Below are 19,877 nucleotides of genomic sequence, written 5' to 3'. Positions count from 1 at the left end.
AAAAATTGTCTCTGGTTGTCCTACAAGTTTTCTTGTTTGGCCCACTGTTCCCAACCCTACCTTCAGTTCCAATAAGAAGACTAGGGCAGCTTATCAGAGCTCCTCAGAAATACAATTGTCCCTGCTTCTTCCGGCCTTACCTGTTTATTTCCCAGCTCCCACCCCTAGGTAGCTAACCCATTTAGGTGATCAGTTTCCCTTGATTTTAGTTGGTGGAATTTCCATGCTCTTTCATTTTCCCTTCCCTTTTTTTACCTCCTTTCTCCAGGATGATACCTCAGTGTTTGAGGGTATTTTATTGTCAGAGGTTACCTATATCAACCAGCCAGGCACTTTATAGGCTCTAATAGGATCTGCCCATCTCTGGAAAAGTTGATTGCATGTTGTATCTTGTGGAGGGAGAAAGCAGGGTTGACAGGAAGAGAAAAAAATGACCATTTATCAGCTAAAAGCTGGTATTGACCTGACAAGTAGAATGCAAAAAGCACTGTTGATATTGTGCACCATGCCACAACAGGCAGGGCAATTAGAACACTGAAGCCCAGGTAAAAACTTAACTTTTGATAAGGACCACTTTTGTTGTATATGGAACCCTGAAGCCCCAGTTCAGTCCATTATCCAGCATTTTCTTTCATAGGAAGCTAGGTAGAAAGTTCCTGCTTTGTATTGGTGTCAGAAAAAAATAAAACATATTTAAAAGAAAAAAAAAAAGAAAGAAAGTGATGTGTTGATGGATAGGGAGTCTAAAGACTTGGGTTTATGTCCTGCCTCTGCCCTTTACCTCAATCAGCCTCAGTTTTTGGTGACACTAAAGATTTAAAGTGGAACCACCCAAATCTGAAATCCTAGGGTCTCATAGTAGTTAAAACTCCATATTCTGAGTCAGGAAGACTGGTTGTGAATCTTGACTCTGACACTTGCTTGCTTGCTGTGTGACCTTGGGCTAATTGCCTAATTTCTCTGAGCCTCTGTTTCACACCTTCCATAAGGTCAGTTTAACAATATCTACTTCATAGCATTGTTACAAAGATTCAAGAAAATAATACACGTGAATTACTTAGCAGACAGTAATTGTTCAATAAATGGTAGTAATCGCTACCAAGAAGGAGAGAGTGAGACAGGTAATGATTATTATCATTTTATAGCTAAGATACTGGAGGCTCAGAGAGGTTAAATGATTTCATTGGTCTGGAGCAGGGCCCAGGCAGGTAATTTTTTGTTTTCTGTTTTTTTATTTTTTGGCATGGGCAGGCTTTGGGAATTGAACCCAGGTCTCTGGCATGGCAGGCGAGAATTCTACTACTGAACCACCATTGCACCACCCCAGGCATGTGTGTTTTTAAAAGCTCCCTAGATGACTAAGAAGCTCTGCTCTCAAGAAATTCCCACACATGTGCCAAGAAATCAAACAAGAATGTTCATAGCAGCTCTATTTGTAATAGGGAGACACAGGAACCAATCGTAGGGCCCATCAACAGGTAAATTTAAAATAAACTGTAAAATGAAATACTATGCAGCAGTATAAAATGAATGGACCTAGAACCACATAAACCAACAATATAAACATTTAAAACATAATGCCGATAGTTCCAGAGAAGATGGCGGCTTAGTAAGACGCGCGGGTCTTAGTTCCTCCTCCAGAAAAGCAACTAAAGAAACAGAAACAATACGAAACAGCTCCCGGAGCCACGACAGAGACCAAAAAGACAGCGTACCCCATTCTGGAACGGCTGAACGGGCAGGGAGAATCCGCTGCGGTGAGATACCAGAGGGGCGCGCATTTTCCCGGCCGGGGTGGCTGGCGACTGGGGTCCCCTCCACGCACGTGGCTCCCCGGTCTGACTGGGAACATTGGATAGCGGGGCCCTCCCACCACGCTTGGCGTCTCGGGCCAGCTGGGCAATTTGGACCGGCACTCCCCCAAGCCGCGGCGGCCGGCGACCCCCCACCTCCACGCGCGGTTTCCCGGGCCGACTGCGAGATTCGGATTGGCAAGTTAAAGGAGCCACAGCATCTTTTACTGGTGGGCCCCGCAGACAACGCCACCTACTGGGCAGGAAAAGAAAAACAGAGCCCAGAGATTTCACAGAAAAACCTTTCAACCAGCCAGGTCCCACACCCAGGGAAATCTGATCAAATGCCCAGACACCAGCAGAAAATAATGGATGACGCTCAGAAAATTGAAGATATGGCCCAGTCAAAGGAACAAACCAATAGTTCAAATGAGATACAGGAGCTGAGACAACTAATGCTGAATATACGAACAGAAATGGAAAAACTCTTCAAAAACCAAATCAATAAATTGAGGGAGGACATGAAGAAGACATGGGCTGAACAAAAAGAAGAAATAGAAAATCTGAAAAAACAAATCACAGAACTTATGGGAGTGAAGGACAAAGAAGAAAAAATGGAAAAAACAATGGATACCTACAATGGTAGATCTAAAGAGACAGAAGCTACAATTAGTGAACTGGAGGATGGAACATCTGAATTCCAAAAAGAAACAGAAACTATAGGGAAAAGAATGGAAAAACTTGAGCAGGGGATCAGGGAACTGAATGACAATATGAAGCGCACAAATATACGTGTTGTGGGTGTCCCAGAAGGAGAAGAGAAGGGAAAAGGAGGAGAAAAACTAATGGAAGAAATTATCACTGAAAATTTCCCAACTCTTATGAAAGACCTAAATTTGCAGATCCAAGAAGTGCAGCACACTCCAAAGAGAATAGACCCAAATAGGCATTCTCCAAGACACTTACTAGTTAGAATGTCAGAGGTCAAAGAGAAAGAGAGGATCTTGAAAGCAGCAAGAGAAAAACAATCTGTCACATACAAGGGAAACCCAATAAGACTATGTGTAGATTTCTCAGCAGAAACCATGGAAGCTAGAAGACAGTGGGTTGATATATTTAAATTACTAAAAGAGAAAAACTGCCAACCAAGACTTCTATATCCAGCAAAATTGTCCTTCAAAAATGAAGGAGAAATTAAAACATTTATAGACAAAAAGTCACTGAGAGAATTTGTGACCAAGAGACCAGCTCTGCAAGAAATACTAAAGGGAGCACTAGAGTCAGATACGAAAAGACAGAAGAGAGAGGTATGGACTAAAGTGTAGAAAGAAGGAAAATCAGATATGATATATATAATACAAAAGCCAAAATGGTAGAGGAAAATATTATCCAAACAGTAATAACACTAAAAGTTAATGGACTGAATTTCCCAATCAAAAGACATAGAATGGCAGAATGGATTACGACCCAGCAATACCACTGCTAGGTATCTACTCAAAGGACTTAAGGGCAAAGACACAGACGGACATTTGCACACCAGTGTTTATAGCAGCATTATCTACAATTGCAAAGAGATGGAAACAGCCAAAATGTCCATCAACAGACGAGTGGCTAAACAAACTGTGGCGTATACCTACGATGGAATATTATGCAGCTTTAAGACAGACTAAACTTATGAAGCATGTAATAACATGGATGGACCTAGAGAACATTATGCTGAGTGAGTCTAGCCAAAAACTAAAGGACAAATACTGTATGGTCCCACTGATGTGAACCGACATTCGAGAATCAGCTTGGAATATATCATTGGTAACAGAGACCAGCAGGAGTTAGAAACAGGGTAAGATAATGGGTAATTGGAGCTGAAGGGATACAGACTGTACAACAGGACTAGATACAAAAACTCAAAAATGGACAGCACAATAATACCTAAGTGTAATGTAACTATGTTGAAACACTGAATGAAGCTGCACCTGAAATATAGTTTTTTGTTTGTTTGTTTGTTTGTATCTTTTGTTTTTGTTTTTTTTCCTTTTATATATATATATATTTTTATTAGTATTATTATTTTCATTCTCTTCTCTATATTAACATTCTATATCTTTTTCTGCTGTTTTGCTAGTTCTTTTCCTAAATCGATGCAAATGTACTAAGAAATGATGATCATACATCTATGTGATGATACTAAGAATTACTGAGTGCATGTGTAGAATGGAATGATTTCTAAATGCTGTGTTAATTTCTTTTCTTTTTTTTGATTAATAAAAAAAATTAAAAAAAAACAAAACAAAACATAATGCCGAACCAAAATAGAAAAATGCAGAAAACTACACAGTGTATATGTAATGTGTAAGAACATGCAAAACACTGTGAGATATTATTTAGGAATATATATACATATATGGGTAAAACCAATCATGCATGGGAATATAAAGACATCAAATTCAAATGGTGATTACCTCTGAGAGAGCAGAGAATGTGACAAGAGGGAAGTATCCAAGGAACTTCAGCTACATTCACAATGGCAGGCACACAAGTCCCTGTCATATTATCCATACCTTTTGGATAGCTGCAGTATTTCATAATTTAAAAATACATGTGCATAGAAAAATATCTATTAGACTTGTGGGTGGTTTTTTCCTTCTTTTTTTTTTAATTTGTGCCCCCTATTATAGCTGTAATGATCCCGTCTTCTGTTGAAGAAATAAAGTATTTGATTATTTAATAACAAAAAGCAATTTTTTTGAAAGTAAGAAATATCACTTTCCCCAAATAACTGCTCTGGAAACCACACTTATTTGCATGTCTGAGTTCTAATATTGGTGAAAAGCAATTCAATCCTATATGGCATAAGAAACGCCCTGAAGCCACTCACTCACCGAGGTCCCCAAAAACTCCTCTGTCTCCTGGGGAAGCCTCAGAAACTGGGCTTATAATAATTATAATATATCATAAAATGTATAATATATTATACATATTAAACTATGTATAATAAGGGAGATATAAGCAAGAGCTAGAGATGAGACTGAGTTAGAGCTCTGAAGCTATGAAAGTCAGCATTTTCCCATTCAGCAACTGTTTGAAAAGTTGAAAACGTGATCAGACTTCAACTAGAGATAGGAATGAAGCTGATCTGGATAGGACTAAGGTAAATCAGAATACAGGTAAAGGATGATATGGTTTAAAACTTCAACTTCTTTGTGAGACCAAAGGAAGAGAAGATTATTTGATGCAAAATTTATATTTTTTGTAGCACACTATCTAATTTAACTTGTATGGTCCGATTATTTGAACATCCTAACTACATGGAATCTTGGATAGGGAGTGAGATCTTGTTGGTTTATACAGGTTAGTGTGATGCCCCGATGTATCCCAGAGTAATTTGGGCAGAGAATAGAAAAGGATTTGCAAAGTCCCCTAAAAGGACGGGGGAGAAAGGAGGAAACATTAAACTTCCCCATCTGGGGAATTCCTGATATTCTCACAAACACTGGGGACAACCAATTCAATAGGCTGAGGCCTCGATCTTTGGGCTTGCCCCTATGAAATTTATTCCTGGAAAGAAGCTAAGCCTACTTATAGTTATGCCTAAGAATCACCCACAAAGAGCTTCTTTTGCTGCTTAGATGTAGCTTCTTGGCAGGTGAACTCACTGCCCTCTCCACTATGTGGGACATGACTCCAGGGGTGTAAATCTCCCTGGCAATGCGGGACAGAACTCGCGGGGATAAGCTGGGGCCCAGCATCATGGGACTGAGAAAGCCTTCTTGACCAAAAGGGGAAGAGAGAAATAAGACAAAATAAGGCTGAGAGATTTCAGAGTCAAGAGGTTATTCTTATACATTTTATAGATATCTCTTTTCAGCTTCTGGTGTATTGTAGTGACTAAAGGGAAGTACCTGAAACTGTTGAACTGTATTCCAGTAGCCTGATTCTTGAAGACAATTATATAACTATTTACCTTTCAGAATGTGATTGTGTGATTGTGAAAACTGTGTGTCTGATGCTTGCTTTACCCAGGGTACGGACAGATGATCAAAAAAATAGGACAAAAAAGAGTTAAATAATAGGAAGAAAGAAAGAAGGTAAAAAAAAAAAAGTCAGGTAAATTGCAATTAGTGGTTAATGAGAGGGAAGGTATGGGATGTATGGGTTTTTTTCTTTTTTCTTTTTTACTTTTTTTTCTGGAGTCATGTAAATGTTCTAAAAATGATTGTAATGAATACACACCTATGTGATGATATTGTGAGCTACTGATTGTGTACTTTGGATGAGCTGTATGGTACATGAAGACATCTCAATAAAAATATTTGTTTTAAAAAAAAGTCAGGTAGAAAGTTGTCTTGGGGCCTCTTTTTCTGCAGTAACATTAAATTAGAAGGGGGAAAAGTCCAGCTAGGCTGGAGAATGAGAAGAACCTGGAAGCGAGAGGAGCGAGAATGGGTACGGTGTACTTTCTTTTTAATGAATTTGAGTCATTCCAGAGCCATCCCAACGCATTACAGCCTCAAGTTGGGATGTTTAGTTTTTAGCAAGCAATAGAATCCAACTTTGCCAGCAAGAAGCCCTTGACTGCTATTTCTTAAGGATGCATAAGGGTTTTTTTGTTTGTTTTGCTTGGCTCTGTTTTGCATAATGGACACATTTCCCATGCAGCTACTTTCGACATTCTTTGTCATGTGTCAAGGTAAACTGTTAGAAAACTCCTTTGTGGGCTGCAGGGAAGCGATTTCCACCCCATATAGAATGCTTAAGACAGAGAACGCCAACTTTTCAATATCACTTCAGGGACCATATTTTGTTCGTTCAACCCAGGTGAATGCAGACTAAGTTGAGAAAGAAAATTGAGTGTACTCTCCTGCAAGAGAACGGAATGGGGAAGTGATGCCAGATGAGTTACTGCCCTCTGGTGTCCACAAACAGCAATGTCCTTTACAATCACGCCTTCAAAAGGATTCCATCTTAACAGGCGGTGGTTGTGGGATCATTTACTTAGGTATTCATTTGTGTTGGTTCTTTCTACGTTCCCTGCCACCATCCCCTGTCCATCTTAAAACGTAACACAGGGATTACCATCTGACAGCCCTCTCTAGCCTGTGAACAGATGTATCAACTTCAAAAATTTGGAATTTTTGTTTAAAAATCTAGGCATAGGGCGGGCCGCGGTGGCTCAGCGGGCAAAGTGCTTGCCTGCTATGCCGGAGGACCTCGGTTCGATTCCCGGCCCCAGCCCATGTAACAAAAACGGAGAAACAGAATACAATAAAACAAGAAAATGTTTAAAAATGTTTCCCTTTCTTCCTTCCTTCCTTCCTTCTCTCTGTCTTTCCTTTAAAAAAAAAAAAAAAAAAAAAAATCTAGGCATGACATTTCTTTTGAAAAACTGGAAAATCTGACACCTTTTGGACTGCATTCTAGCATAATAAATGTGAACTAGAGCTAAGATCTGCTGCCCCACTTTGGACAAGTCACATGGCACATTCTCCACACTCCCCACCATCCTCTATCGTCTCTCACCCAGACATTACTCGTTAATGGTTATTACAAACTTCTACATTTGCTGCCCCAGGCAAATGTAGAAGTTTGCAATATTTAAGTTCATTAAATAGGTTGTAATGGTGTTCCAAAATAGAGTGGAGAAAGGAAGGTACCTTTAAAGCATGTGATTACATCACCTTATGCATAGGAGGGGAGAGAGGTCCACAGAACCACGACACAGAGCTCAGTGAGGTTAGGTGATCTGCTCAAGGACTCTGCATTTGAACACCCAGAACCTCGCTGCTTTCCACTCCACCAACTATTCCCTACAGTAATCTGGTTGCATAGCAGACCCTCCTTTGGGACAGGTTTTTACAACAGCATTACTACTTGGGCCATAAGAAATGAAATTCAGGGGACTCAGAGAGGACAATATTCAAGGCCTTTATTGAAAAAATAAAAACCAGGAACCCCAGAGATAACCACCATCCTGATTTTGCTTCTTTAAAACCCCATGGGGTGAAAGTCTTCCTGGTGATGTGGGAGAGGACTCCCAGGGATGAATCCAGACCTGGCATGGTGGGATCAGTAATTACATCCTGACCAAATGGGAGAAAAGAAGTGTAATTAATAACGTATCAGTGGCAGAAAGAGTTCATATAGAGTCAAGAGGCTACTCTAGAGGTTGCTCTTATGCAAGCTTCAGGAAGACCTTGCTACCTATCATAACCTGCCAACCCCCAACCAGGACCATTCCAGCCTATCCTAAAGAACATCTAGGGCAATATATAAGATTCCACAAGGGTTCCATGCACTAGAGTAATTTTCCAGAAACCTACAACCTCCAGATGCGTCCCTGGTCCAGATAAGTCCTGAAATGTAGCCCAGTCTCTCCAGAACATCAGACAATACCATCTCCCCACCCCATATTAGTGACAGACCCTTTCAATATGAAAAATTAAGAATTGCCATAGCCCAAGTAACCCCAAAGAGAGGTATGGAAAGATCAAAGATGATGGTGGAATTATACATAGAAGATAGGACTTAACAAGTGAATATGAATGCTGAATCATTAAACTGATATCTCTTTTAGTCTCCAGTATATTAGAGCAGCTAGAAATAAAAACCTAAAATTGTGAAATTGTACCCTATGTCAAAGTCTGAAATATGTTCTACATCTAATTGTGGTGCTGTGCTTTAAAATTTATGGTTTTTTTGTATATATGTTATTGTTCACAAAAAAAGAAGGAAAGAAAAGTTGACTGTGATGATAAAAAAGTATTTAAGACACTTTTGCGGGCGGCTTCGAGTCTCGGCTTCGAGTCCGCAGCTACGAGTCTCGGATCAGAGGGCTATACAAAGTCTGGGCTGGCAAGTATGACTGTGACTCTTGGCTGCGGCGAGACCCCCGAGCAGCGCGTGATTTGCCGAGCAGCCGCAGCTGCGGCGGTCCGAGCTAATCCCTCCCTCCTTCCCGGGCCGGCTGAGAGTATCGGAGAAGCAAGTTTCCCAAGCCGAGGCAGGCGGCACCCTTCTTCTGCGGGCGGCTTCGAGTCTCTGCTTCGAGTCCGCGGATACGAGTCTCGGATAGGAGGGCTATCCAAGCAGCGGTAGCCCCCCCCCACGGGAGGCTTCCTGGTCCGGTGGGGAATCCCCCAGGCCCGCTGCGGCCCGCAACCAGCCACAGGGTCCCCTCAAGCCGCGGCAGCTGACGCCCCCACCACGCGCGGCCCCTGAACCAACGGAGAGAATTGGATCCGAAATCCCCAGGCCACGGAGATCGGTGACTGGGGGAGACCCATTCCAAACACTTGAGACAAACGTGTGCCACGTGCGCCACATACTGGACAAGATAAGAAAAACAGATCCCAGAGATTTCACAGAAAAATATTACAACCTTGCTGGGTCCAACACCAAGAGAAATCTGAATAAATGCCCAGACGCCAGCAGCAGAAGATAACTGTCCACGCTCAAAAGATTGAGAATATGGTTCAGTCAAAGGAACAAACCAATAGCTCAAATGAGACACAAGAGCTGAGACAACTAATGCTGAATATACGAACAGAAATGGAAAACCTCTTCAAAAATGAAATCGATAAATTGAGGGAGGACATGAAGAGGACATGGGCTGAACATAAAGAAGAAATAGAAAAACTGAAAAAACAAATCGCAGAACTTATGGAAGTGAAGGATAAAGTAGCAAACATAGAAAAAATAATGGATAGCTACAATGATAGATTTAAAGAGACAGAAGATAGAATTAGTGAACTGGAGGATGGAACATCTGAATTCCAAAAAGAAACAGAAACTATAGGGAAAAGAATGGAAAAATTTGAACAGGGTATCAGGGAACTCAAGGACAATATGAACCGCACAAATATACGTGTTGTGGGTGTCCCAGAAGGAGAAGAGAAGGGAAAAGGAGGAGAAAAACTAATGGAAGAAATTATCACTGAAAATTTCCCAACTCTTATGAAAGACCTAAAATTACAGATCCAAGAAGTGCAGCGCACCCCAAAGAGATTAGACCCAAATAGGCGTTCTCCAAGACACTTACTAGTTAGAATGTCAGAGGTCAAAGAGAAAGAGAAGATCTTGAAAGCAGCAAGAGAAAAACAATCCATTACATACAAGGGAAACCCAATAAGACTTTGTGTAGATTTCTCAGCAGAAACCATGGAAGCTAGAAGACAGTGGGATGATATATTTAAAATACTAAAAGAGAAAAACTGCCAACCAAGACTCCTATATCCAGCAAAATTATCCTTCAAAAATGAGGGAGAAATTAAAACATTCTGGCCGCGGTGGCTCAGCGGGCAAAGTGCTTGCCTGCTATGCCGGAGGACCTCGGTTCGATTCCCGGCCCCAGCCCATGTAACAAAAAACGGAAAAACAAAATACAATAAAACAAGAAAATGTTTAAAAGATGTTTCCCTTTCTTCCTTCCTTCCTTCCTTCTATCCTTCCTTCCTTCTCTCTGTCTTTCCTTTAAAAAAAAAAAAAAAAAAAAAAAACATTCTCAGACAAAAAGTCACTGAAAGAATTTGTGACCAAGAGACCAGCTCTGCAAGAAATACGAAAGGGAGCACTAGAGTCGGATACAAAAAGACAGAAGAGAGAGATATGGAAAAGAGTGTAGAAAGAAGGAAAATCAGATATGATATATATAATACAAAAAGCAAAATGTTAGAGGAAAATATTATCCAAACAGTAATAACACTAAATGTCAATGGACTGAATTCCCCAATCAAAAGACATAGATTGGCAGAATGGATTAAAAAACAGGATCCTTCTATATGCTGTCTACAGGAAACACATCTTAGACCCAAAGATAAACATAGGTTGAAAGTGAAAGGTTGGGAAAAGATATTTCATGCAAATAACAACCAGAAAAGAGCAGGAGTGGCTATACTAATATCCAACAAATTAGACTTCAAATGTAAAACAGTTAAAAGAGACAAAGAAGGACACTATATATTAATAAAAGGAACAATTAAACAAGAAGACATAACAATCATAAATATTTACGCACCGAATCAGAATGCCCCAAAATACGTGAGGAATATACTGCAAACACTGAAAAGGGAAATAGACTCATATACCATAATAGTTGGAGACTTCAACTCACCACTCTCATCAATGGACAGAACATCTAGACAGAGGATCAACAAAGAAATAGAGAATCTGAGTATTACTATAAATGAACTAGACTTAATAGACATTTATAGGACATTACATCCCACAACAGCAGGATACACCTTTTTCTCAAGTGCTCATGGATCATTCTCAAAGATAGACCATATGCTGGGTCACAAAGCAAGTCTTAACAAATTTAAAAAGATTGAAATCTTACACAACACTTTCTCGGACCATAAAGGAATGATGTTGGAAATCAATAATAGGCAGAGTGCCAGAAAATTCACAAATACGTGGAGGCTCAACAACACACTCCTAAACAACGACTGGGTCAAAGAAGAAATTGCTAGAGAAATTAGCAAATACCTCGAGGCGAATGAAAATGAAAACACAACATATCAAAACTTATGGGACGCAGCAAAGGCAGTGCTAAGAGGGAAATTTATTGCTCTAAATGCCTATATCAGAAAAGAAGAAAAGGCAAAAATTCAGGAATTAACTATCCATTTGGAAGAACTGGAGAAAGAACAGCAAGCTAACCCCAAAGCAAGCAAAAGGAAAGAAATAACAAAGATTAGAGCACAAATAAATGAAATTGAAAACATGAAAACAATAGAGAAAATCAATAAGACCAGAAGTTGGTCTATGAGAAAATCAATAAGATTGATGGGCCCTTAGCAAGATTGACAAAAAGAAGAGAGAGGATGCAAATAAATAAGATCAGAAATGGAAGAGGAGACATAACTACTGACCTCACAGAAATAAAGGAGGTAATAACAGGATACTATGAACAACTTTACGCTAATAAATACAACAATTTAGAGGAAATGGACGGGTTCCTGGAAAGACATGAACAACCAACTTTGACTCAAGAAGACATAGATGACCTCAACAAACCAATCACAAGTAAAGAAATTGAAGCAGTCATTCAAAAGCTTCCTAAAAAGAAAAGTCCAGGACCAGACGGCTTCACATGTGAATTCTATCAAACATTCCAGAAAGAATTAGTACCAACTCTCCTCAAACTCTTCAAAAAAATCGAAGTGGAGGGAAAACTACCTAATTCATTCTATGACGCCAACATTACCCTCATACCAAAACCAGGCAAAGATATTACAAGAAAAGAAAACTACAGGCCGATCTCTCTAATGAATATAGATGCAAAAATCCTCAATAAAATTCTAGCAAATCGTATCCAACAACACATTAAAAGAATTATTCATCATGACCAAGTAGGATTCATCCCAGGTATGCAAGGATGGTTCAACATAAGAAAATCAATTAATGTAATACACCATATCAACAAATCAAAGCAGAAAAATCACATGATCATCTCAATTGATGCAGAGAAGGCATTTGACAAGATTCCACATCCTTTCCTGTTGAAAACACTTCAAAGGATAGGAATACAAGGGAACTTCCTTAAAATGATAGAGGGAGTATATGAAAAACCCACAGCTAATATCATCCTTAATGGGGAAAAATTGAAAACGTTCCCCCTAAGATCAGGAACAAGACAAGGATGTCCACTATCACCACTATTATTCAACATTGTGTTGGAGGTTCTAGCCAGAGCAATTAGACAAGAAAAAGAAATACAAGGCATCAAAATTGGAAAGGAAGAAGTAAAACTATCACTGTTTGCAGATGATATGATACTATACATCAAAAACCCGGAAAAATCCACAACAAAACTACTAGAGCTAATAAATGAGTACAGCAAAGTAGCAGGTTACAAGATCAACATTCAAAAATCTGTAGCATTTCTATACACTAGCAATGAACAAGCGGAGGGGGAAATCAAGAAACGAATCCCATTTACAATTGCAACTAAAAGAATAAAATACCTAGGAATAAATTTAACTAAAGAGACAAAAAACCTATATAAAGAAAACTACAAAAAAACTGCTAAAAGAAATCACAGAAGACCTAAACAGATGAAAGGGCATACCGTGTTCATGGATTGGAAGACTAAATATAGTTAAGATGTCAATCCTACCTAAATTGATTTACAGATTCAATGCAATACCAATCAAAATCCCAACAACGTATTTTTCAGAAATAGAAAAACCAATAAGCAAATTTATCTGGAAGGGCAGGGTGCCCCGAATTGCTAAAAACATCTTGAGGAAAAAAAACGAAGCTGGAGGTCTTGCACTGCCTGACTTTAAGGCATATTATGAAGCCACAGTGGTCAAAACAGCATGGTATTGGCATAAAGATAGATATATCGACCAATGGAATCGAATAGAGTGCTCAGATATAGACCCTCTCATCTATGGACATTTGATCTTTGATAAGGCAGTCAAGCCAACTCACCTGGGACAGAACAGTCTCTTCAATAAATGGTGCCTAGAGAACTGGATATCCATATGCAAAAGAATGAAAGAAGACCCATATCTCACACCCTACACAAAAGTTAACTCAAAATGGATCAAAGATCTAAACATTAGGTCTAAGACCATAGAACAGTTAGAGGAAAATGTCGGGAGATATCTTATGAATCTTACAATTGGAGGCGGTTTTATGGACCTTACACCTAAAGCAAGAGCACTGAAGAAGGAAATAAATAAATGGGAACTCCTCAAAATTAAACACTTTTGTGCATCAAAGAACTTCATCAAGAAAGTAGAAAGACAGCCTACACAATGGGAATCAATATTTGGAAATGACATATCGGATAAAGGTCTAGTATCCAGAATTTATAATGAGATTGTTCAACTCAACAACAAAAAGATAGCCAACCCAATTACAAAATGGGAAAAAGACTTGAACAGACACCTCTCAGAGGAGGAAATACAAATGGCCAAAAGACACATGAAGAGATGCTCAATGTCCCTGGCCATTAGAGAAACGCAAATCAAAACCACAATGAGATATCATCTCACACCCACCAGAATGGCCATTATCAACAAAACAGAAAATGACAAGTGCTGGAGAGGATGCGGTGAAAGAGGCACACTTATCCACTGTTGGTGGGAATGCCAAATGGTGCAACCACTGTGGAAAACAGTTTGGCGGTTCCTCAAAAAGCTGAATATAGAATTGCCATACGACCCAGCAATACCATTGCTGGGAATCTACTCAAAGGAATTAAGGGCAAAAACTCAAACAGACATTTGCACACCAATGTTTATAACAGCGTTATTTACAATTGCAAAGAGATGGAAACAGCCAAAATGTCCATCAACAGACGAGTGGCTAAACAAACTGTGGTATATACATACGATGGAATATTATGCAGCTTTAAGGCAGGATAAACTTATGAAGCATGTAATAACATGGATGGACCTAAAGAACATTATGCTGAGTGAGTCTAGCCAAAAACTAAAAGACAAATACTGTATGGTCCCAATGATGTGAATCGACACTCGAGAATAAACTTGGAATATGTCATTGGTAACAGAGTTCTGCAGGAGTTAGAAACAGGGTAAAATAATGGGTAATTGGAGCTGATGGAATACAGACTGTGCAATAGGACTAGATACAAAAACTCAAAAATGGACAGCACAATAATACCTAATTGTAAAGTAATCATGTTAAAATACTGAACGAAGCTGCATCTGAGCGATAGGTTCTTGTTTTGTTTTGTTTTGTTTGTTTTGTTCTTATTATTATTACTTTTATTTTTTTTCTCTATATTAACATTCTATATTTTTTTCTGTTATACTGCTAGTTCTTCTAAACCGATGCAAATGTACTAAGAAACGATGATCATGCATCTATGTGATGATGTTAAGAATTACTGATTGCATATGTAGAATGGTATGACGTCTAAAAAAAAAAAAAAAAAAAAAAAAAATGGTCAGCACAATACTGCCTAACTGTAATGTAATTATGTTGGAACGCTGAATGAAGCTGCATCTGATCTATAGTTTTTTTTTTGTTTTTTTTTCTTTCTCTTATATATTTTTGTACTTTTTATTTTTATTTGTGTTTTCTCTGTGTTATCACTTTATTTCTTTTTCTGTTGTCGTGCTATTTCTTTCTCTAAATCGATGCATATGTACTGAGAAATGATGACCATACACCTATGTGATGATATTAAGAATTACTGATTGCATATGTAGAATGGATTGATTTCTAATGTTGTGTTAGTTAATTTTGTTAATTAATAAAAAAAAAAAAAGTTAAAAAAAAAAAAAGTATTTAAGCCCACTAGCCTCCGATATTCTGGAGCAACTAGAAGGAAAACTATGAGAGGATCGCATGGTAGCCCATGACAAACTCGGGGATCTATCCTGTGAACGCTTTTTGAGGAGTGCTTTGAATAGTATTGCTTTTTTATTTTTTTTTGCTTTGTATACGTGCTATACTATACAATAAAAAAAAAAAACCATGGAGAGTTTTAGAAGGAAAATGGAATTCTGGTTCATAGTGTGGTCCCTTGTAGCCTCAGGTTTTTAATGTGATCACTTTCAAATTTAAAAGATATAGGTGGAAATATTTTTACTATGCTGGTAATAATCTTAATAAAGTACCTGAATTCTTAACATTGTTATGTTTCAGTATAGGGGTACTATTTCTTAAAAAAAAAAAAAAAAAAAAAACATGGGGGGGAAAAAAAGACATGGGTTGTTCTGTTTCAGATTCAATTCACGCCAACAATATTCCTAAAGCATCCACTAAGTACCATGTCCCATGCTGAAGTCTAAGAATGAAGGAGACTGGGGCTAGTTACTAGATATAAACAGGAGCCCAATGGGCAAGGACTAAATCTGTCTGGTCCCTCATTTTGCAATGTCCCTCCATGGTATCCTTCATGGACAGCACTTCTCCAGATGTCTATCCCATTTCTGCCCTGGGTCTGCAGCTTTTCTAAACTGGAATCAGAATGAGATCTAGTCAATATAATGTACCAAATTAACAGAATGAAGGAAAAAAAACATACGATCATCTCAATCTATGTAGAAAATGCATTTGACAACATCCAATACCCTCTCATGATAAAAACACTCAGAAATAATAGGAATCGAAGGAAACTTCTTCAACAATGATAAAAGGAATTTATGAAAAACCTATGCTAACTATTATACTCAATAATGAAAGACTAAAAGCTTCTCCCCAATATCAGGAATGAGACAAGGATGCCCATTTTCATCACAGTTATTCAACATCACACTGGAAGTTCTAGCCACAGCAATTCGGCAAGAAAAAAGAAATAAAAGTCATCTAAATTGTAAAGGAAGAAGCAAAATTATCTCTATTCATAGATGACATGATCCTTTATATTAAAAATTCCAAAGAATCCACAAGAAAACTATCACGGCTAATCCAGCATAATTGCAGGGTACAAAATTAACACTCAAAAACCAGTTATGTTTCTATACACCAGTAATAAATGATCTAAATAGAAATTAAGATAAAAATTCCATATAAAATAGCATCTAAAAGAATAAAACATCTAGGAATAAATTTAATGAAGTATTCCAAATATCTCTGTTGGTACTAGTTGGTTTAGAGTATCACTCAAATGTTGTATTTCCTTATTGATCCTCTGTCTAGGATTCTATCCATTATTGAAAATTGTGTATTAAAGTTTCCCAGTGTTAATGTAAAAGCATCAATTTCTCCCTTGAAATCTGTCAGGATTTGCTTCATATATTTTGGGGCTCTGCTGTTAGGTGCATATATACAAAATCATTACATCTTCTTTTTCCCTTGTAACTGCTTTTGACTTAAAGTGTATTTTATCTGACATTAGTGCAGCTACCCAGCTCCCTTTCAGTCTTATTTGCATGGTATATTTTTTTCCATCCTGTCACTTTCAACCTACACGGGCTCTGAACTTAAGATGAGCTCCTGAAAACAACATATAGTTGGGTCATGCCTTCTTTTATCCATTGTGCCAATCTCTGCCTTTTGCCTGGAGAGTGTAACACATTTATATTTAAAGTCACAACTAATAATCCAGGATTTTCTTCTGCCATTTACCATTTAGTCTTTGCAAGACTTATAACTTTTTTGTCCCTCAATTCTTCCGTTAATGCTTACTTTTATATTAATTTGATTTTTTGTATTGTACCAAATTGAGTACCTTCTCATTTCTATCTGGATATATTTTTCATATATTTTCCTTATGGTTACCATAGAGTTAAAATTTAACATCCTAAATACATTTCATATTTCTTATGATACCGATGTGACTTCAATATCATACACATAAGCTTTTCCCCCACCTTTTTTATACTTGTTACCAATTATATTTTCACATATGTCCAAAAACATAGATTTATCATTACTTTTCATGAATTTTCATTTCAGCACAGGTAGGAAGAAGTAGAGCTACACAGAAAAAAATACAATACAGTAAGACTGGCATTTATAGTTACCCAAATAGTTACCTTCATGCCACTTTGAAGCACATTTAATATCCTTCCTTTCAGTCTGTAGAGCGCTTCATCCAACAACAACGGAATATACTTTCTTCCCAAGTGCACATGGATCATTCTCCAGGGTCGGCCGTATCTTAGGTCATAAAACAAGTCTCCACAAATTCAAAAATATTAATGTCATTTCTCTGACCACCTCAAAACAAATCTAGAAGTCAATAACAGAAGGAAAAATGAAAAATCCATAAATATGTGGAAATTAAACAATACACTCTTAAACAACCAATGGGTTAAAGAGGAAATCACAAGTGAAATCAAGAAATATCTTGAGGTACATGAAAATGAAATACAACGTACCAAAACTTATGGGATGCAGCAAAGGCAGTGCTGAGAGGGAAATTTATAACTCTAAATGCTCAAATTAAAAAAAAATAAAGATTTCAAATCAGAGACAACCTCAAAACTGGAAGTACTAGAAAAAGAAGAGCAAATGAAACTCAAAACGAGCAGAAGGAAGGAAATAACAAAGATTAGAGTAGAGATAAATGAAATAAGAAAATAAAAAAGTATCAATAACATCAAAAATTATTCTTTGAAAAGATCAATAAAATTGACAAAATCTTAGCAAGACTTAGAAAGAAAAAGAGAATACAAGTAACAAAAATCGGAAATGAAAAGGGGTTCATTATGGAGAGGGCTGCCAGTCTCTCCAAGCACATCAATCAGTTGTATCCCCTACCCCATGTCAACATACCTTTTTAACATGAAGAAGTTAGAATGGCCATTGCCCAAATTTCCGTAAAGAGTGGGAGAAGGATTAAAGGAGAAAGAGGAGTTGTAACAGAGAAAATAGGAGTTAACAAATGAGTATGACTGCCGAATCATTATACTGATATTTCTTTTTAGTCTCCAGTGTCTTAGAGCAGCTAGAAGGAAAAGCCTGAATTGGTGGAACTGTAACCCATACCATACTTTGAAATTTGTTCTAAAACTACTTCTAAAATGTACTTTGAAATTCATCACTTTTTTGTATATATTTTATATTTCACAATTTAAAATGTTAAAGAAAAAAAACTATATGGAAGGGTAAGGGGCTCCGAATAGCCAAATCCATCTTGAAAAAGAAGGATGAAAAAAAAAAGAATGAAGTTGAAAGACTCATACTTCCCAATCTTAAAATTTATTACAAAGCCACAGACATCAAAACAGTATGGTACTGGCACAAGTTCAGACATACTGACCAACAGAATCTAATTGAGGGCTCAGAATCATATTTATGGCCAAACCTCATATTTATGGCCAACTGATTTTTGACAAGGATGAAGAATACTCAATTGGGAAAGCACAGTCTCTTCAACAAATGGTTCTGAGAAAACTGGATATCAACATGCAAAAGAATGAAAGTGGACCCCTCCCTCATATCATAAACAAATGGATCAAAGACTTAAACATAAGTATTAATGCTATAAAACTCTTATAAGAAAAAATTGTAACCTTGAATTTGGCAATGATTTCTTAAATTTAACACCAAAAGCACACACAACAAAAGAAAAAAGTAAACCGGACCTTATCAAAATTAAAAATTTTCAGGCAGGCCATGATGGCTCAGCAGGCAGAGTTCTCACCTGCCATGCCGGAGACCTGGGTTCCATTTCCAGTTCCTGCCCGTGCCAAAAAAAAAAAACTAAAAACTTTTGCATATCAAAGGACATGATCAAGAAAATGAAAAGACAATCTACACAAAGAACGGGATAAAATAGTTAAATCATATATCTGATAAGAGTTTTAATATTCAGAATATATAAAGAACTCCTACAACTCAACAACAAAAAGTCAGATAACCCAATTTAAAAGTAGGCCAAGGACTTGAAAAGATACTTCTCCAAAGAAGACATACAAATAATCATTAAATTCATGAAAAGATGCTCAATGTCAGGCATCAGGGAAATGCAAATCAAAGCCACCATGAGATACCACTTATCCACTGGTATAGGTAATTAAAAAAAAAAAACAGAAAAGAACAAGTGTTTGCAAGGATATGGAGAAACAGGAAACTTTGTACACTGTTGATGGGAATGTTAAACCGTGCAGCCACTAAGGAAAACAGTTTGGCGATTCCTCAGAAAGTCGAACATAGAATTAACATATAACTCAGCAATTCCACTTCTAGGTATATAACCAAAGGAACCGAAAACAGGAATGTATATAGGTATTTGTACACCAGTGTTCATAACACCACTTTCCACAACAGCTAAAAGGTGGAAGCAGTCCAAGTCTCCATGAACAGATGAATGAATAAACAAAATGTGGTATATACATAAAATGGATTATTATCCAGCTGTAAAAAAGGAATGACATTCTGATGCATGCTTCCAACATGGATAATCCCTGAAGACATCATGTTGAGCAAAATTAGCCAGACAAAAAAGGATAAATATTGTATGATCTCACTGATATGAAACACCTAGAAGAAGCAAATTTCATAGAGACAGATTACAGTTTATCAGGGGCCAGGGTGAGGAGGGAATGGGGAGTTTTTGCTTCAGAGGTACAGAATTTCTGTTAGGGGTGATGAAAACATCTTGGTAATAGATGGTGGTGATGGTAGCACAATATTGTAAATGTCATTAATACCACT

General features: G+C 37.7%; 1 long non-coding RNA gene across 2 annotated transcripts in view; it reads right to left on the bottom strand.

The window, feature by feature from the left end:
- The window catches only part of LOC143682292 (uncharacterized), a 51,063-nt gene that overhangs the window by 29,548 nt on the left and 1,638 nt on the right, over positions 1-19,877 (bottom strand). Inside the window, exons 2-3 of one of the 2 annotated variants that reach the window (XR_013175069.1) lie at positions 17,252-17,447; positions 7,671-7,870 (exon numbers count right to left, since the gene is read on the bottom strand). This is a non-coding gene — a long non-coding RNA (uncharacterized LOC143682292). Of the gene's footprint in view, positions 1-7,670; positions 7,871-17,251; positions 17,448-19,877 lie in introns of those variants that run through there. The other variant, XR_013175068.1, reaches the window with a different exon arrangement.

This window comes from Tamandua tetradactyla, chromosome 5, assembly GCF_023851605.1.
Source record: "Tamandua tetradactyla isolate mTamTet1 chromosome 5, mTamTet1.pri, whole genome shotgun sequence".
Taxonomy (NCBI): domain Eukaryota; kingdom Metazoa; phylum Chordata; class Mammalia; order Pilosa; family Myrmecophagidae; genus Tamandua; species Tamandua tetradactyla.
Note: the sequence above shows the minus strand (reverse complement) of the source record. Positions and strands in the feature narration are given on the sequence as shown.